The sequence below is a fragment of the Thamnophis elegans genome, chromosome 6 (genome assembly GCF_009769535.1).
Source record: "Thamnophis elegans isolate rThaEle1 chromosome 6, rThaEle1.pri, whole genome shotgun sequence".
Lineage (NCBI taxonomy): Eukaryota > Metazoa > Chordata > Lepidosauria > Squamata > Colubridae > Thamnophis > Thamnophis elegans.
This window is the reverse complement of record NC_045546.1, coordinates 21,208,148-21,214,475: the sequence shown is the minus strand read 5'-3', so window position 1 is coordinate 21,214,475 and position 6,328 is coordinate 21,208,148.

Genomic DNA, 6,328 nt, shown 5'->3' with positions numbered 1-6,328 from the left:
TAGTTCCAACTACAATTAAACCAGATTAATTTTCACTGGAGGAAGAATGATTTAAAACATGAAGATATAAACAAATACATTTTGATTTCCTAATTCAAAGAACTTTTATTAAACATTAGGTTTCCAACAATTAAAGGCATTTCAAGTAAACTTATTGATAAATCCTCTCTCTCTAATAAAACTCCTGTAGGAGAGTTTTTGAATTTGTTTAAATCAGAGACCAGCATACTTCATTTAAGATCCTAATAGATATGGAGCAAAGACAAGTCTAAAGAGGAAGAGTTATAGTCCTCTACAGATGTATGCAATTAATAGGTTTTTAATTATTTGAGTTAAGCATATGTATGTAATAATGTGATTAGATATGTGAGCTAATGAGCAAATATGATGTCATCTTATAATTGAAACAAGAGGCAATATTTGGAGCCCATATATTCTTCTCGCCACTATCTAAAGCTAGACATTAGTTTCCAGCAAAATTTGTTATTTCTTAGCTACTCTAGTTAGCATTCTTGTAGTTAGCACTTTCACTATCTTGTTACTTAATTCAACTTTCTTTGTATCTGAGTTTCCTGGCATTTAGTTGAATATATCTGATCTTAGCATTTGTTTTTCTGGAAATAAACTTAGGCTACGGGTTTTTGCTTAACTCCCAAATTCTAATTCACTCTCCATAAAATATCAGTTATAATCTGAAGTCACTGTGATATTAATCCTATTTAGACTATCTTTTTCTGTATCAAAAGCAGTGGTGGGATTCAGCCGGTTTGGGTGAACTGGCGGGCTGCCGCCTCTGGGCAAAAGAAAGTGAGCTGGCGGGCTGCCGCTCTCTTTCTTTTGCCCAGAGGCAGGAAGCTCAGATGGGCTGCCGCCTCTGGGCAAAAGAAAGAAAGCGCCAGCCCGCCAGCTTGCCTGAACTGCCCCGTCTCTGGGCAAAAGAAAGTGGCAGCCCGCCAGCAGAGGCGGGCAAAAGACTCACCTCTGCGGGCGGGCTAACGTGGACACAGAGAAAGAAAGCTGGTGGGCTGCCCTCCCTGCCTCTCCTACCCCCTTCCCTCTCTTCACTCTCAAACAAACTCTCTCTCAAATTGAGAGTGAGTTTGTTTGAGTGAAGAAACAAACACACACACACAAATTACTTACAATTACTTACAAATTACATTAATTTTGAATTCCTCCCCCTCCCTCCGACCCACATGCCTTTTCCAGCTGTTTCACAGAGGATTTCAACTCTGCTCTTGCCTGCCATCATGAAAATGTAAAAATGTAAAAGGAAAAAGGCAAGAGCTGCTGAGGTCAGGCTGACTAGCTTCTGCCAGTCCCCACAATGGATGACTCTGCTTAACTGTTTAAAAAAGCCTCTAAAAAAACGCCCTCTACAGGAGGAGGCAAGAGAACCATGTGCCTCATCTACATAAATAATTTTGGGGCTTTTAAACCTTGCTTAACTATGCTCGAGTGATCATAAAGTCTGACTAAATGAAGCACGTGGGTCTCCTGACTCCTCCTGTAGAGGGCACTTTTTTAGAGGATTTTTTAAACAGTTAAGCACTAAGCAGAGTCATCCACTGTGACTCTGGCAGCAACTAACTCAACCTTTTTCCTTTTACATTTTTTTTCTTTTCATGATGACAGTGGCGAGGCCCTGCCTCCCCTGACTGCATGTCACTGTTACAGACTATAGGTAGACTTACAGCAGTTTGTTTAGTTACCATTCAAAGTTACAATGGCACTGAAAAAAGCGACTTAGCACCATTTTTTACACTTACAACCATTGCAGCATCTCCATGGTCATATGATAATTCAAACACCTGACAATTGACTCATATTTACGGCAGTTGCAGTGTCCTAGGGTTAGGTGATCACTGTTTGTGACCTTTTGACAAGCTAAGTCAATGGGAAATCCAGATTCAGTTAATAATTGTGTTACTAACTTAACAACTGCAGTAATTTACAATGAATGTGGCAAGAAAGATAGTAAAATGAGGCAAAACTCAGATAATAACTATTTTGCTTAGCAACAGGAATGTTGGATTCAACTGTGGTCATAAGTCAAAGACTACCTGTATGTTAATACTAATTACCCTATTAATATCACTGGTTATGAGGCAATTAGGATACTGCAATGAAAAGTAACGTATATCATAACTAAGTTATTCCTTTTTTTCCAGTTTTTTATTTTTAATACACTTTTTAAAACGTCAAAACAGAATGAACAGTTTTTGACTGTTTTATTTTTTTATAACAAACCTTCATTCATTACTCTAAAGAAAAAATTAAAGCTACCAACGAGAAAATACAAATGCATTTTGTTCCTTTTTATGACCCTTTAATCCCTTTAGTCAGGGTGGAGTCAATCCATGACCTGAATTGCTGAGCATTTACTGGCCAGAAACCCTTCCTGACGCCTATGCGGAGTTCACAGCATAGTAAGTAAATCTTTATTACGGTCAAAGACCAGAAATACACATTAGTTTTTACAATATGTTAAAAAGTACTGACATTAAGATATAATTAAAAAGTATTGACGTTAAAAGTGGAATATAACATACATGTTCTCAGATTGTTCGGGTCATTCCCTGGTTTACCTGGGTGCAACGCTGTTAAGCATAGGAGTAAATACAATGGTCCAAAGATTGTTAGAGATATGTCCAGATAATTGGTACAAGATGACAACTATACTTCTGTAGCCATTTTTTTTCTTATGGACATTGCAGCAGCACAGAACTTTGCTACTGCATACGTGGTAACCGGGTAGTGTCCTGAAGGAGAAAGCCTAGATAAAAATTGCCTGCCCTCCCTGGCAAGCTCTCTAATAAGGGGAGAATATGTGCAGACCTACAAGCTCTGTATAGTTTGCAGTGTAATAGAACATGTGAATTATCTTCCACTTCTCCTTTACCACATATACAAACCGGTTCTGCTATAGGTGTTCTCTTATACCTGCCCCGGAGGGACAGGAAGGAAGAATGTTAAATCTGGCTCTGAAGAAAGCTGTTCTTTGTTTTGGGAAGATCAGGTCATTTAGATATCTTGCCCATTCCCACACACCCTGTTTGATTCTGTCCCTACTGTGGAGAGGCAACCTATTTAGTTCTTCTTGGAACTCCATGTCCTTCATTCTATTAATTACTGCTTGCTTTGCATGATCAAAGCCTAGGGACATTAAGAATAATGGTGAGAGCCCATAAGAGCCAGCTTGTGATCAATTGCCTGTTTCCAGGGGGAGGGGAAATTGTCAGTCAACACTAGTGGGGATAGTTCCTCTGGGAAGAAATGCATTTTAAGCCAATGAATGATCATCATCTTCCAGGCTCTTACCTCAATTTGAGGCATGCCTGTCTCAATTCTTAAGTGGGCATTTGGAGTTTCATTGGGTGCAGCTAAGATGGCTCGCAGGAATTTGGTTTGCATGGTTTCTAGCAAGTCTTTCTTTGCAAGGATTCCTGTTTATGCCCCATATAGAATTTGTGCCAATGTTTTGGCCTCAAAAAGTTTTAAGGCAGCAGGTACTAACTGACCTCCACATGTATAAAAGAAATGTTTAATTGCATTTGAGGACATATTGGCTACTTGCAATGTGTGATCCAGGAAAACCACCCCAAGGTATCTAAATGTTCTAACCTGTTCCAAACTATGTCCTTCTATTTTCCAGGAGTATTGGTTGGTCTTTTAGCAAAAACTAAAATTTTTGATTTATCAAAGTTAAGGACCAGCTTGTTTTGCCTGCAAACCTGAGTGTTGCCCTAATTGCTCTCTTCAGTCCTACCGGGGATTGAGAAAAGATAGCGGCATCATCAGCATATAAGAGAATTGGCACTTTGCGTTGTACTAGGTTAGGATGGAAATCAGGGTTCTATAAGAGATCAATCAGGGGATTAATATGTAAGTTAAAGAGGGAGCGGGACATGATGCAACCCTGCCATACCCCTTTTTGTACCCTTACTGGGCCGGTTAAACTCCCTTGGGGATTGCACCTCATTTTCAAGGTGGAATTGGCATACAATTTTTGTATGAGGAAGAGGAGGTGTTTATCGATAGTGGTGCATTTTAACTTCTCCCAGAGGGTGATACTGGATATTGAATCAAAGGCCTGCTTAAAATCAAGGAAGGCCCCAAAAAGGGAGGATTTTTTTTTATATGTGTATTTTTGTACTAAATGGTGGAGTACCAAGATATGATCCACCGTAGATCTTCCTTCTCTAAAACTGGCTTGTTCGTCTTTGATTATCCCCCGTGAAATTAGCCAATCTTGAAGTTTATAATTTAGGTTTTTGGCATACAGTTTACTAATAATGCTTAGAAGACTAATGGGTCTATAGTTGCCTGGGTCATTTCTATTACCTTTTTAATAAATTGGTATGATAATTGCTACTCCCCAATCTCTAGGCATATGGCCTGTTTTATCTATAAATGTAAAAAGTGATGCTAAAAGTGGAGCCCACCAACTGGCGTTCTTTTTGATTATTTCTGGCAGGACATTATCAGCTCTGGGTGCCTTATTAGCCTTTAGGGCTCCAATCAACTGGGATATCTCTTCTGGTGTAACAGGGGGCCAGTAAGGAGTTTGGTCCAAACTAGCTTGACTCTTCTTGGTTACATAGTCAGGATCTGTATAAAGCTCCCTAAAATACTCTTCCCAGGCATGAATCGGAACCTGATCTGTTGGGGGTAGGGGAGGTTTTCCCAATCCCCTGGTGATGTACCAAAAAAGGGATGTATTTTTTGTCCTGATTGCCGTAATTAGTCTATGCCAAGACTCCTTCATAGCCGCACTTTTCTTTTCTTTTAGAAGGTTCTTATATTGTACTTTCAGCTGCTTTAAGTAGTGTGATCCTCAAAGGGGGCACTTTTACTTTTCTTGTATTCCATATTATATATCCTTTTTAGTTGCACGCAATCTCTATCGAACCATTTTTTGTTCTTTGAATCCGGTCTTTTGGAGTGAGCTAGTGATCTGTTACTGAGAACTGAATTCAAATTTAAAATTAAGGATTCAAACTCCTCTAGATAAGATCCTCCACACTTATTTCTTAGTAGAGATGTACGTGGGCTAACATCCATTTGGTAACTTCCTTAGTGTTTTTCTCATTCCATTTAATTTTTACCTGGGTATTTTGAGTCTCTAACCTGGATAGGTAGGCTGTGCCTGCCCTTAGAGATTTCTGGTGCAATGTGAGAGTAAGGAGTATTGTATTATGATCGCTTTCCAGTCGCGAGTCTACCTCCATCTTCTGTAAGAACTTCAGGAGGTCATGATATTATCCAGTAATCAACTGTGGATTTTATTCCTGTTCCCCAATAAGTATATTCTGCTGGAAAGTTGCCCCATGGGGACCGTTAAGGATACAAAGATCCAAACATACAGTCATTTGTCTTACACACAAACCTGCCCAATTAGCTTTAGGGTCTTTAAATTGTCTGGAATACAAAGATTCTCCTGTTACATTTTCATCATAGTGAATCTTAAAATGATTAAATAATGCTTGATCATTTGGTCCCATTCTAGTGTTTAAGCCCCCCCCCCCTATAATTATTGCAGCTTTGGGGAATTTGGCTGAACAGCCAAGAATAAAATCTTCTATGCTATCCCAAATCTTGTTAATCACATTATTCTTATTAAGTGGAGGAATATAGATATTAAAAAACAAAATTTCGGCCTGTTTAAATAAGAATACTGTAGTTACAACCCATGGCTGGAAAGGTGGTAGTGGTACACATTTAAATTGCAAGGTTGTATTAATTAATGTCACAATACCCCGTTTAGCTCTCCCCCCACACCTTGCTTGGGACAGCTGGGATTGAGTTAACCCAAAAGCCATCTAACTGAATCTCTGTGGAGCACCAGGTTTCCTGCAAGAAGAGGCTGTCAAATTGTGATATATAGTTTAAAAAGAGTTGGTCTTTTGATGGAACAGACCAACCTGCCATATTCCAGGTTATAAGGGAAAGTGTGTCATCTTTTGCAGCTCATCAGGAAACTTGATTTATACAAAGGGAAGTTGTCTGGTTGCTACCATTGATTGAGGTGTCATCGCAAACCGAATTGGCCTTCTTTAAAAATAGGGAGGCCCCGTCTAGGTCATGTGTAGACTCTTGAAGAACTTGTTCAGGGTAAGAGGTTTTCGTACCAGCTAACAGAGCTTGCCATTCCGATTCCTCTTCTCTGGGTGTGGGGGAAGGCATTATTAGATCGTCTTTCATTCTTTGAGATGGGGGCTCTGACGTGGGTCAACTCTCAGTTTCTTGGTTTGGGGCTGAAGGTGCTGAAGGTGTCATGGGATATTCACACAGGGATAAAAACATCTCCATTTCTACTGGGATCTCT